General features: G+C 30.4%; 1 long non-coding RNA gene across 1 annotated transcript in view; it reads right to left on the minus strand.

The window, feature by feature from the left end:
* Positions 1-3418: 3418 nt before the first annotated feature.
* The window catches only part of LOC136987260 (uncharacterized), a 58469-nt gene continuing 46959 nt past the window's right edge, over positions 3419-14928 (minus strand). Inside the window, exons 3-5 of the long non-coding RNA XR_010882597.1 lie at positions 14510-14594; positions 3751-3919; positions 3419-3671 (exon numbers count right to left, since the gene is read on the minus strand). This is a non-coding gene — a long non-coding RNA (uncharacterized lncRNA). The remainder of the gene's footprint in view (positions 3672-3750; positions 3920-14509; positions 14595-14928) is intronic.

Consider the following 14928-nt stretch of genomic DNA (forward strand, 5'->3'; position numbering starts at 1 on the left):
TAGAAGATGTGCCATTCTCTGCAGTAATTAATGACGTGTTTAGGTATTGCACGCTTGTTAGACGCCCATAGTTGAGAAATGACTGTTATAAGGATTAAACCTATATATATCTTTAGATAGAATTACTCCGAGGCCAAAGAAGGATTTTTCCCTGTAGGGGATTTTTCTTGGAAAATCTCTCTTGACAAACATCTGAAAAGAATTTATGCTACTTTGACGTCAAATTAACAAACATTATAATTACAATTTAACTGCCAAGTCGTTATCTCCCGTTATCGCGAGTTAACTTGCGATTAACAATTTTATAAATTAAGTAAAGCTTCCAGGAATTCGCAACAACAGAGCCGATAATTTATTAAACGAGACGAAATTTAAAAATATATGCGACTTATTTCCTAGAAAGATCCGACTTTGGTCGATTTAAAGGGCTGTAATTAAACTTTAAACTTCGATTCCCACGGGGGAGGAGATCTTAAAGGGCTCAGAGACCCATTTATAGTATCAATAATGAAGAGAAAAGGGGGTGAAAAAATAGGTATTTTCGGCTTTGGAAGATGCAGGAGACACCATTACTCATTTCTAGTACATAAAACCGTGGGAACGATTATTCATATTTAACGACAGTTTAATAATAAAACGTACGATCCACCTCATTCGATTCTGGTTTGTAAAGTAATCGAGCCCCCTATGCAACTCTATAAAAGAGGATCTATCTTAATCCCCGCGAGAGTGAGAGACAGAAAGTGAATCTAGCAACTATCAAACAATGTGCCAGCTGCACGGCTAAGCACTGTTTAATCTGTATGCTAATCTTCCCTAAACAACAATAGAATTGGTCGAATGAACAGCTGATGGTCTGAATCATTGCTTGTTAAAGGCATCCACCATAATTTCGAAACAATGGAGGGATCTTATTAAAAGTCATTGCTAACTACGTTTTAATAGATTTTAAATATTTCTCATTTAACTGCTCTCTGATATGGCTCGTGTGATACTGATTAATGCGGTCACGTGACGTGGGCACAGTAAGGATCTCATTCAAAGATGTCATCTAACTACACGATTCCCGTTTATGTCAGTTAACAGTCTTTGTCAGCCGCATAATATCTACCTGTTGGTGGGAGTTAAGTTGAACTTGTTTTCTCAAGACTTTTCGGCAGATAATATCGAAAGTAAAGTGTAGGTGGGCACATCATTACATTCCACCAATCGGATGGGAGCGTAAAACGCGTCCAGTATCATTGCACGTTGTTAAGGTGAAAGTCAACTGGAAGATAAACCCGAAAATGTGCAACATAATTACATTTGTCTCCCTCCATTTTCGAAATAAGAGCTGCCATACGTCTTACCTTGTCCACCTATCTGAGCAAGTAGCCCCTTAACTGACAAGAAAAAAATAATGCGGATGAGCAGCATCGTCTTTAAGTAGTTAGTTCCTGTTGATACTCGTTATCATCACATCTAACATCTCTAGTAGTTAATCACCGTCCATTTTGCTGTTGTATAACAGGGAATTTTTGTCTGTAAACATTCTTCGTGTGCTATACGCGGATTATGTTTCGCGTCAGAAATAATTGTGGAATATACCACATCATAAACTGGGAGAAATATGTGTTTATGTGCGCGTAAACGTAACAAAGACGTTAAAGAAACACACACGGACCACCCAATGGAGAGTATTGCAAACTCACAAGCAGCTATCTCTCCTCTTAAAGGTAACAGTATCTAGCTAATGACGAGTATATTTTCCCGACTAACTTGCCCCCTAGTAATAGTAGGGGGTTCCCGGAGCACAAAAGAAGAGCCCAGCTTGCATCAACTGACAGATAAATGGGCCAACTATATTTTACACTAGTTCGTAGACCATTATGAGGGAAATAATATTTACTAGCTGTCTAACCCTTTCAATAAAGACTGACAATAACCCATCAAGCTTTTATCTAAGGTTTACAAAAGCGGAAAAACCAATGACGTAACACGTGGACATTCCCAGCATTCCATTATTGGCTGGTCGCAGCTGGCACAACAAATGACCACCATTAATGGCTTTTGCCAATTTGCTTGCTATCTGTACCAGCGGCTAGATACTACTGTAGTAGATTTTGTCTCATCCACCCCCACACGGTACTAAACGACAACAAAAGTAAGCGTCACCCCTGCAGTGTCACCATCTGTCAGAGTTCGGAAACTTAACAGATGGTTCTCTTTCGGTGATGCTACCATAGCAACAACTATTGCACGAATAACCAATATTTATCGGATACGATACGAATAAATAAAAACGAATGCAAAAGGGATTCCTCTGCTGAAAATCCGGATAAATTTCTTCCCTTTTCTTTTTTTTTCTAGACTTTTTTTCAATTTCTGATAAGAAAAATATTTTATTTATATGTTTTTCAATAGGCGCGAACTTTTTTTTATTTCAGTTTCCTGATTTTTTTTTTACTTTTGATTAACGTTATTAGCCATTGTTTAACGTTTCTGGCTTTACTGTTTTTTAGATAAAAGTTTTATTAAAATTTAGTTTAAAAAAAAATTCGCTTTATTTTTCGGTTTTTATTGCGTTGAAAAATAATGCGAGTAATCGAAGAATGTTTATCGACCATTTAAAAATAGACGTTATCGACAAGCATGAATGCGTTGTTTCACTATCAGAGGTTGAGATATATCGGATTTGGATCGACAAACTTACAGACTTAACCATTTATCTTTTCTTAGATTGTGTGCGTTTCTTTACTACTCTTCTTCTATACAAATGATTAAGAATTTAATTTTAATCCATTATATTTCATTAAAATCTAATTGTACTTCATCTATTCTCGATTTTTAACTCGTAATAATTTATAAATTTTTGTATACAGAAAGAGTGCCCGAAACAAAACGGTAGAAACCACATTAAAGGTATTTTACTTTGAATGGTTTTGGTCCACCCTTTCTTTCGAAAGAACAATAGAATTAACTCTAGATTTTTAAAAAAAATTAATACAATTCAAACTTATTTTTATAGATAAAAAATTACTAATTATTCATTAATTAATTTAACTTTATCGATTTTTTTAATATGAAAATTTCAATATTTTATAACAAAATCAAATTCGTTTTATAAAATTTCTTGTTAGAAATTCTTTAAAATCTTTATAAAAATCTCATTTTTTTAGAAAAAAATTTAAATGTAAGTATTTAAATTCGACTGTTGTTTTGCTTTAAAAAATGTATTACTTTTTTGTTTGTTTTTACAGAATTTTCTATTAAACTTTCCTCTTTGAATTTTATGTAAAACAAAGTACAAAGAGGGAAAAAAAATTTAAATAACGACTTAATTTAAATCTACAAAATTAGGATAGAAAACAAGCAGAAAAGAAAATTTATGTTAAAAACTTAAATTATTATCGATCTATAAAACTAAAAAAAGGAAGTTTAATAATAATAATAAAAAATAAAAAAACGTAAAGTTTAATAAACATCTCCATCATAGGAAGCAAACCATTAGAAAATGGAAGCAAAAACCATCAATTCTTTGTATAAAATAAGCTGATAGAACTGCAAACAGCTGACATTTACAAGCAGACAGGTGTTAGCAATTCCCTTTGCAATCACACTCTTCTCAAATTCCGCCTTTGTATGTGTTCCTACATCTGGTGGCTGACGTGATTTTATTCTGTCTCTTCTACCTTTGGGACGTCAAACAATAATATAATGCATCAATACATAATTATGTTGTTGGATCCGTATATAAGCCAAACTACATACGAGTTATTATTTAGTTGGATAGTAGCAATCACGGTCCTGCCGGATAGTTACCAGTCATGTTACCATTTGTCCTTCTTCCTTCCCATCTATGATTTTTTTATAACTTTCGATCGTTGCCATCGCACTTGGTCAATGCCACTCCGCATCCATTTTCCTCCTAAGAAGAGTTCTGGAATAAAATATTAACATTTATACTACTTCGGACGTAAAAAAATATTATACGAACGTGCCAACCTATACGGGAGTACTTTTTTGTATTATTTTATTTATTAATACATCTATTCGGTAAGTAACGAAGTTATCCACGCTACTAATTTACAGTCGTATCAATCAAGTTGTGCAGAAACCGATGATAAGAATGGGTTAAATTATCGTTTCGAGAGCAGCCGAGTTCATTTTTTAACTTCTCTCGAATTTAACCTACATATGGCTCCAGTCACGAAATTTTGTCATCGTATACATTAGCGTGACAGATTGATAAATTTTGTAGAAGACACTGCCAGACACACGGACGTTTATCTCTTTATATTATTATAAATTAGATAGAGCTAGCTTTCTTTTTTTTTCTGCTGATATGAAAAGCTATCGAGGAAGCAAAGATGGAGCCATAATTTAGGTGTTTTTTCTTTCTTTTTTTAAAGGCACGATCGAATAAATATAATATATTTAAGTTTAATATACATTGTTAGATTTATATACTTGAAATTTACGATTGTAGCAGTTTTTACGTTCGTGTAGGACGATGCCCCGCTGTGAAAAGTATCTATATAAGTTTATATAAGTGTAAAGAATAATACGGTTCGATATGAGAGTAAAACCGGACAAATCTTGGTTCTGGTTCATAAATATTGCATGTTAAATGTCATCATTAAATCGAGTTATGAATACGACTTAATGTTTATGTTGCGCTTGTTTTGGCAGGTCTCTTACCCCTTGGCAGTACATGTTTGTAATAAATACGACCGGGAATTCAAGGTTTTGCTATGAGTAATATTGAAATAAAATTACACTTTTATATCCTGTAGTAAAAATAATTGTTAAGCAAGAGTTTTAAACTTCATCCGATGTTCAACATTTATTAAGGTATTGCGAGGAAAATATCTGGTTTCTTTGTTCTGTGCGAATTTGTGCGGATCTCTTCACATGACTAAGCTAGCGAGAAGATTGAGAATTTTTGCATATATATTGCATCGCTGATAACGTGGCGACGTCCAAAAAATCGCCTTTTAACGGTGTCTCTCGTACGTCCCCGGAATGTATAGCAACCAGTCTTGTTTTTTTTTCGTCTCTTCTGACTTGATTCTTTATTCTACATAACAACTGCTGTATCTGGCATGGACTTTTAAAAATCTGTTTCGATAATGAGTGTTTTAATTAGGAAAAAAAATTAACACAGCCACTATCCTTCATTGTTCTCCCCTATGTAACAGCAGTTATGCAGAGGTGGAATAAACGCATAAAAACGTCCCGGTTCGAGCTCTCGTTTCTTGTACTAGAACAGATCCCAAGCGTAGGGATCCGAGTAATTTTCGGAAACGTTTAGGATATGTAAGAGGGAATAATTGTTTCCATAAAGCTGCACATGTGGCATGCTGTCATTCGCGTAGAATCAAGAAGGAACATATGCTTGGCAATTTTCCAATTGGTTATGCTCCGCACGTCTTATGCGAAGAAGAGCAGCTTGGAGAACAAGACATCGGGTGTGTTGTTTTATACAGCTTTTGCCACGCCTACACCAACTTCACTATCATAAATCACTATAGTCTTGGGGCAATTAGACTTCGACTGGTTGCTAGTCACGCTGATGTCAACATTGTCGATCGTTTTTGCCTTTTTTTTCCCTTCTCGACAAACTTTCTTCTGGTCAATCATATATAACGGGACAATTTGGCAAAATGGTAGATCACAAATGGTAGACATATTATCGTTATTATCCTTATGAGTGATGATCGTTGATACTTTTTCCATCGCCGCTGATATGAAGTTGTAATTCAAACAAGAAAATCCTTATATGGTCTATTAATAGTTGTCTACATTTTGCAGTAAATTATCGGTTTATTGAAGGTAAGAAGAGGAATAATATTTTCAAAAATGTCATTACAGCGCTTACTAAAATAGCAACAGCATGAATGGAAGAATCAAGCGTAACAAGTTTTACTCTGTTGAACAAACGTATATATTTTCCACGTTTAAATAAATGATAAACGAATCGATGCGTAAATATTCGGGATAATTTAATCTTTGAATTACACAAAATTAACTATACAAACAAAGTTTAAAGTTAGTTGTATTTTTACTGTTTTAAAAATGCCGATATCTTAAAATAACATATACATATATCATAATTTTATAGCGAAACAGTGGCGTGTTATTAAAGCGACTTGGGCTAAAAATTTAAGTTAACGCGGTCGTATTTTTGTTTAGCAATGGAATTTTATCAGAAAACTTTGCAAGCCCATATACCCCAGCTTTAAAGCCCTTATCTGTAGCAGAGGAAAAAAAAAGGAAGACCTATCAAACAACAACTTTTCGCTAGAACGAAACCATTACAACCGTAAAAGCATTCGTCTTTTATTTTCTACACGATCGCTCTCCAGAAACTAAACTTTCTACAATCTTTAGATAACAACACAGTTGATCGAATAAAGTTTCGTGTGGTAGAACAGAAAGTGGGAAAAATCCCATTGTAGTAGCTTCAGTTGCAAAAATCACACGCAGAGCTCTCGTTTGTAGGGGTGAGGCAGCAGCACATACACAAACCGAAATATCTGTGATTTACGATCACTCGCAGAGTTGTAGTCTCCACCTAACTGTCACAATTGAATTATACCCATACGGCGATTGGTCAGTTTTAGATGGACGAAAAAGCGACTACAAATGGTCAGGTGAATGTCTCACGTGAGTTTTGCTTGCACGGTGGTCAACCTGATTACAATTTAATGGCATTTCCTCCATTCGGTGGGTTTTCGTTTCTATTCATTATCGAAATACGGTTTCATCCGGATGATTGTTTGCTCGACAACAACCTAAACCTCATATCAATTAAAGTGGGAGTGGTTTGCTGGTACCAAAGAGTTATTAAGTCTACTTTGCTGAAAGTGGCACATCAATTTTTGAAGATTTCTTTCCCCCTTTCGTGCGTGTTTATGACTAAGGTAGTAGTCCGGTATGGTAGTTTTATGGCTTTTTAAACCTCTGCCTATCTGCGATATATGATAAAAATTGTTGGAAATCAGATAAGGATTCGTTTAAAAGGGCGTTACTTGCATGTAAATTTGGTAAATAATTATCTAGCTATTTTTATATGGAATTTTATGGGTTTTTACAGTTACAAACAATATTTTACCTTTTGTAATTCTGCGTGCCGACATTTTTTTAAAATAATTTTAATCAATTGTAATGAATAAAATTGAAAACACATTAAATATCTAATTCAATCCACAAAATTATATTCTGTAAACGTATAAATCTTGAATTTTATCCTGGCTTTTTACAATTTAATATATGAACTATTATAAATTTCTGACTGGTATTATAAAAAATAATTCACTAATGATATCGGGAGTGATGAAATATATGAATCGAGACAGAAATTCATATAATTTAGTACATCACAGCATAATTATTACAAAATAACGAACATTCTTAAAAGCAAAATGATCGCCGTGTAGACATAATTCAAGAAAACTATAACAAAATGAACTCTGAAAGAAATATGAGCAAGAAAAATTTTTGCTTATTTTTTTCTCTCATTAATCTTCTCTGGTGGTTCTTATCTTATCTTACATGATTAGCCACTATAATTCACTCAATTATACATAAGGGAGTTTACAGTTATTCCGACTGACACTGATATGAATGTACTAATCTAATAATAATCTAGATATCATTAATAAATGAATATATAAAAGTAAAAAAAAAAATAAGAAAAGCAAGTAAATGTTTCATTCTACCGTCAAGGGAATCGATAGCAAAGACACACGTTTCAGTTAAGGCGATTAAAGTTTAGGCTATCTCCTGAGCCCCATATTTACTTTGCTGTAGTGGATGTTCACGAAATCTGTCTTACTTTAAGAACAATTTCAGATAAAAGTGTTACTTAATTATTTCTCAGTAGCTACCATTAGCTTTCTGCCATTTTGATACAATTCCCAAAATACTGTAGGGCTTATTAAACTGGAAGCTCCAAATGTCCTACTCTTATGGCATACTGCACTTTAAATGTCATATGAATTATTAATTTTTATAATTTAATGTATTTAAAATCATTAAGTTTCTCATTAAACATCTGTAATTGCTTTCTAGAAGTCTTAAAACTTTACATGTAACAAAATTTAAGCTTCAATGATTATTATGGAGTCGTTCACAGTTTAAAAAATAATGAATTCTTGTTAGATAAAAATGCTTCCACGATAATTAATCGCGTTAAACAAATACTTAAATTTAATTATCCTCGATACGAAGTTCTTCAAATTGTTTAGTCGTATATAAAGAAAATTCATTAATAAATGCAAAAGTTCTCAATATTCAAATAGATCCGTCGATCAATAATTACCATATTAAAATCAAATAATCGCTAAAGAATTTTATAAAATTAAGATTTTCTTTGATAATTTGATATGTATTTTAAATACACGTATTAGGCCCATTTGTAAATGAAACTTTAGTTACTAATATTTGGGCATTTAGAAAACTTTTATTATTAAATTGATAGAATATCACATTACAGAAGACAATAAATAGAGTTATTAAAAACCATTTGTTATCAACTCTGACGAATGGTGAATAGATTCCTCGAACGAAATCGTCACTATTTAACAAACAAAGCAGAAATTCCACCATTTGAAAACTGTCTGTCGGACATTCAATTAAAAGTTGCATAAATTTCATTGTAATGTATCATTTCCAGTTACCAAAACTCGAAAAATATCCCCTAAAGCGTGTGTAAATTAACAAAACCGAACAAATTCCTGATCTAAATGACACGTTCATAACGTATTCTACAATTTAAAAAAAATAAATATAAAAGGAGGAACTACAAAATGCGACAGTGTAGATTAAGTTCGGAGAATGTATGCCCCGCAGTGACGATCTGCCAGTCTGCAGTCCTAACTATCGACTCATCCAATGGTAAAAGGCTATTGCCATTTGCCTTGCAGCACTATAACTGTGCCTGTCAATTACGTGTATGAAGGTAAAAAAAAAAGAAAAAGAAAACTTTGCCATTAATCACGACAATAATTTATTCTGCATCGTCATAAAATTAATACAGAAATTTAAGCTTATCTTCGTATCACTCGTTTAGCCAACATCTTTTAATATTAAAGAACTGAAAAGCTATTTAAAGAAGAATATTCTCGTATCGATTATTCTGGGTTTTGATGTACTTAATGACAGTTATGAAGGGTTGAGTGCATCACTTATTCCAAACATGACCGAGGCGTGGTTAGGATAAAGCTGTTCGTTGGCCCGAATGGAAGGTTTATTTTTGTGTGAAGTACTGTTTCGTTGGAGGGGAAAAAAAGAATAAAAATGTCAATTTTGTTGGATCGAAAAATGGACGATAGTAAAGACGTCATAATGGATATTATCGAATTATCCCGGTTGTAACTGTAGATTGGATAATAATTGTCACAGTGGGGCATCTGTGTGGTAATAATACAGACGTGTTCAATTAAGAGTAAAGACATATGGTTCTGCCGCTTGATCGAGTGATAAATCTATATGCGAAGTTTTCACCCCTAGTGACAGAATGAAGTGGGAGTTTTGTTTAACTTTATAAATCTCTTTTTTTTAGCTTTAAAACTTACTTTGATGGCTCGTTTGTTGGGTCACAAGTTACTCGAAATGATTTTTTCCCGTCTTTGTTTTTCAGTTGATTTCAAATTTATCAGTAGAACAATAACGAAGATTGTTTCTTTTTAAAACATTAATTTGACGCGAAAATAACGTTATGTTTTTTGCAAAAATAATTTTAAAAAATCAAATAGATCTGTCTGATAATTAATTCATTCATATATAAACCGATAACAGCTATAGCTAATATACACAAGTATAAAACTGATATATTTATTTATATTATAGCCTATATACATTATATAACTTACATATACATCATAGATACATAATTGTATATAAATGTGTATATTATATATGTCTTCAGATATAAAACTATATACATATAGTTTTATATCTGAATATGCATAATTATATGTATACAGAAGTGTATAGAGAAACATACGCGATTATATATTTATATACATAACCGTATATACTATTCATGTATATAGAATATATAATAAATAAAATATATGTATGGGTTTATTATTACCTATATATATTGTTTGTTTTAATTATTTACAATTTGTATAGAGTATGTAAGCATATATATATTTATACTTACATAATTTAATTTTTTATGTAACTGATTCTGTTTTAATCTCTACTTCTTCTTCCCAAAAAACGATAGTAAACAAAACAAAATTTTCAATTTTTCTTCTTATTTATATGGAGATTCTTCTGGAATAAATTTGAATTTTTCTTGAAATTTTATATGTGTTATTTTTAATATTATATTTTATTATTAATTATTTTATAAAGACTAATAAGGTCTGTATAACTTTATCATTTCTTTCTTAATTGATTTATTAAAAAAATATAATTTCCATAATATATAACCGTCATTAACAATGCTGAAAAAAAATTATAATATTTTGTGCAAATACAGTTTAATTTGCTAATTTTAATTATATTCTCAAGTGCAAATTGTTAAAAAAAACATTTAATTAATTAAAAATATTAATGAACTTTTTTTCATTTTAAACGGTAAAAAAGTTCATAATTATGTAAAAAATCATTTGATTTTTTTAAATATTGGCATTTTTTGAAAAATTAAGTTATGAAAATAATGTATTTGTTCATCTCTACAATTTTCTAATTAATATCTCTTTCTTTTAATCATTAATCATGATTTTTTTCCCTCTTTAAAATTATTATATTTACCGAATATAAATTAATAAATCTCAAGCAGTGATAAAAAAAAGACCACCCACAATCTTCATATGTCACTTAACCCGCCCAATTTAAAACAACGAAAACTATAATTCATGCATGATATATAGGGCTATTGTTTTCTTCAGTTCGGTCTGTTTCCTCTTAAGTTGGAAATTTATGATAACAGATGGCGCACTGTTTACTAATTTCAACGTGCCCCTTTTATATTTTAACATTATTTTTAGATATATTTAAAGCTGTTTTACAGATTTTTTTAAAGCTTTCTTTAAAAAATAATAAAATCTATTAAAATTGATCGATTTGGCTGTAATTAATGCGTATTAATTTTTTTTAAATATAAATTTAAAAAATATAATTGAAGTCTATTATCCATTAATGAATAAGAATTCAAACTTTATGTACAATTTAAAATATTTCGGAATATTTTAAGAATTTTCTTAAATTATTCGTTTTTCAATTCAAATTTTTTTGTAATTAACAATATTAAGAGTTATTTTAATCAATTATCAAAATAATTATCCTCTATTACATTTTATAAATTTATATTTTATCATTATAAAATTCTCATATATTTTTAGATATCATTAATTGTTCCCTAATTATTTTCATTTAAGTAACATCGTTTAACTGGTTAATGTTACCCTAGGTATACAAAATGGCGGTTCGTCTCTGATTCCAGCAAGGAAACAGTGGGACACACGTTCTAACCTAACCTTCTAACGTTCTAACGTTCTAATAATTTGGTTGCTAATAATTACGGTAATTTATTAGAATAGGTTAGGTTAGGTTAGATTAGAACATGCATCTCACTGTTTCCTTGCTGGAATCAGAGACGAGCCGCCATTTTGTATACCTAGGGTAACATTAACCGTTTAACTTATATCAGAAATATTTTACATTAAAACTGGAAATTAAATTAATAAATTATCCACTTTCAAAATAGTTTCGTATATAAGGGAAAGTTTTCATAATTAATAATAATAATAATAGAAGAAGAAGACCCCATTTAACTGATATCACTTATAAACAGATCGTTTTTATTTATCACAGTTTATCAAGTAAATCATTTATAATCACTTTTTTGACTAGAATTACAGTATTTTAGACGTAAATAGTGAATATAAACATCTCACATTATAAATACAATTCATTGTTAAATACGAACAGGGAAACATGTGCGTTTTTTTGCAAAATTCCTTAAAGACGAGTCAATTTCTATGTACGATGAGAAATTTCCCTATTGCTATAGAAGAGAAAGAGATCGAAAGAAATAAAACAACTTAACACAATTAACATTTAAATTTAATCTCAATCTGTTGTATAGAAGTTAAGAACAAAAGATAAAACGTATTTAACTCTTCCAAATGGTAGAAACGCGCAATACTTTGATTTTTATGTAACATAAACTTACTGAGACGCCTCCAGCGCTTTGCTTAAGAGACATTAATGTCAAAGAATCTATCAATTTAAAATAAAGTGACATCAAAATGTTCGATGCCATTACTGATGTTGGAAGAAGCCGTGGATATGTCTTCAAAAGATCAATATAACTGCTGTGTAAAAGCATCCTGTTAAGTCTGAGTACATAACTCCTAATCAATTATGTCTTTGGTGTGTAGAAGCACTCTCACCAACATGTTCGTCCGCCTTTTATGTTTCGCTTGGCTTGTTCACTTAAATATGTTCCTGCAATAAATTCTTACTTTGCAAAGTGCACTTAAATGGTCCAACTGGTAATTTTAAGAAAATATAATTGGTGCGGGATATGCCTATACAGAAAAAAAAAAGAACAGACAAGCGAGTAAAGAAAGTATTACATAAATGCCTGATAGCGAGTCAGAAAATGAGTTTGAAGAATAAGAATTTGTATCGTATGTAGGAATCAAATACTTCTTTTTTTTATTATTTTTTATTTTATAGGATGGGTTTATCTTTTATTTATTGTGTGGATTCGATCATTTTTCATTCCTAACACGTATTTCTACCGCTTTCAATTTCAACTTGAAACATATATTTGTCAGGCGTATATTAAATTTATTTTTGGGATTTTTCCCCCCGTTTCTTCTGGTATACTTTACTTATCTGTATACATTTATCGTTTTGCTATAAGTTATCTAAAACTGTAAACAAAATTTCGGTCGTATTAGCGTTTTATTGAATATACTTGTCAATCTATAATATTTGTACAAATCCGAAAATATCAATTTTGATCAAAAATTCTTCGAGTTGGTGATGTTATCGGATCGATCCGTGTTAACTTTATAATCTATACGGCAGCTACTATGAAACTTCACATTTTAATAAATGATATATATTAAATTTTTATATAGTAAACGGAGAAGAGAGGAAAATAGTAAATTTAATTTTTTATTCATAAATTTATTTGGAAGAAATTCGATACTGGATATTGTGAATCGAAATGGATTTCGGTTCAGGTTGCAGGATTTTAGTCTTGATCGAATTATCGACTGATAGAAGTAAAGGCTATTACTTTATTCTTGTAGAAGGTTTTTTTTTCTTTATTTTTTCTGTCTGTATGCAGTGCAAGAACTTTGTGATGAGAGTGCAACTGAAATTACTCTCTTCATGAAGATATGATGACCTCAAAATAAAAACTTCATATCATATCTGTTTCTTTGAAAAAATAAACTTTATTCAGGTGATCGAAAGGTCATATATCAAATATCTTTGCAGATGATAATAATAATTTTATCAAAAAAAAAAAAAAAAAGATTTTAGAGTAAATCAAATTGGTATTCCCTACTCACAGTTATCATCATCCATCCATTGGATATGAATGAGTTATCACTGCTCAAATCTTATGGATATTCTACTATAGAAATTACACTAAACTTATTAAGAGTGAAATCTAGTTGAGTATTTTCTATCGACCATTGTCAATCTGTGAAAATATTTAACTAAATGGAAAAATAATCTCTAATGCAAATCTGTAATTAATGTTAGACGACATGATTTTAGTAGCATCTTATGATTAGTATAATAGAAATTCCTACCTTTGAAAAATAACAATTTAAAAAAAGTACACTTGATTTAAGAGAAAAATCAAGTTTGGCACCATCTACTGACCTTTCTTTACACAATAGACGTTTCATATTTTGAATGATAATAATGAAAAATAGTCACGTTTCAAACTAAATAAACACAATTTTAAATTCAGCAGTACAAGAAAGAAACTTTACAAATTTATTATCTTTGCTTCTTAAAATAAATAAATATTAAGTTTAGATAGTAAAAAATTTAGTTTCTATTGATTAACATAACTAAAATCCACGTATCTTTAACAATAACAAGAAAAAAAAACCAAATTCTTTAAATATATAAATAAAGAAGAAAAACAGACAAACGAACCGAAAATAATTACATTGAATACTATTAACAAATATTAATAAATATTCAATGCAAAGCATTTCTTATAAATGTTAATAAAGCTAAATAAAATTACATTCGGTCAATAAAATCCTGTAGCAGGCATTCCTCACTATCACTTTAATCTATTCAAGATCATCAATCCTACCGAAATTAATTTTTAAACATAGATTATAATGCGTTAACTCGACGACAATTTGCTTTAATATTAATGAATCTAATATTAGATTTGCAAAAGGTGATTATTTTAATAGAAATTATAAAATTATACCATTAAAAAAAGCTACTAAATTAGCGTTTAACTGAAGAGAAAGAGAGAAAGAAATTAAAAACTTAATTTTTTAAAATTAATACCTACAATTTAGGTTGACTTTCTTCATGATTTCTTAATGATATCATTTGGTTAAAAACAGAAGCCACCGTGTCATTATCACGCAAAGAATCTGTAAGAGGGGAAAGAAGATTTATTCAATAAAAATAAGGAAAAAAATTACAGATATTTTGCATAAAATTTGAATTTTTATGCGGTAGAATAATTATTTAAAGCTTGTTTATAAGGTTACGTTTCGAAGTACTAGATGGCATCACTTGTCGCGAGTTTATCGTAACTTGGGTTACTTTTCATCATCATAAAATATACAACAGTCGCTTGCATCAACTATACTTACAAACCGAAGACTTAATACAATATTAATGCACATTTTTCATTTGTAAAATAATGGAACTTAATACCGTAATCTATCAAATTCATATTCCACATTTTCGCTTTTGCCAGAT

Source organism: Centruroides vittatus, unplaced genomic scaffold (assembly GCF_030686945.1).
Source record: "Centruroides vittatus isolate TY-2023 unplaced genomic scaffold, ASM3068694v2 scaffold_149, whole genome shotgun sequence".
Taxonomy (NCBI): Eukaryota; Metazoa; Arthropoda; class Arachnida; order Scorpiones; family Buthidae; genus Centruroides; species Centruroides vittatus.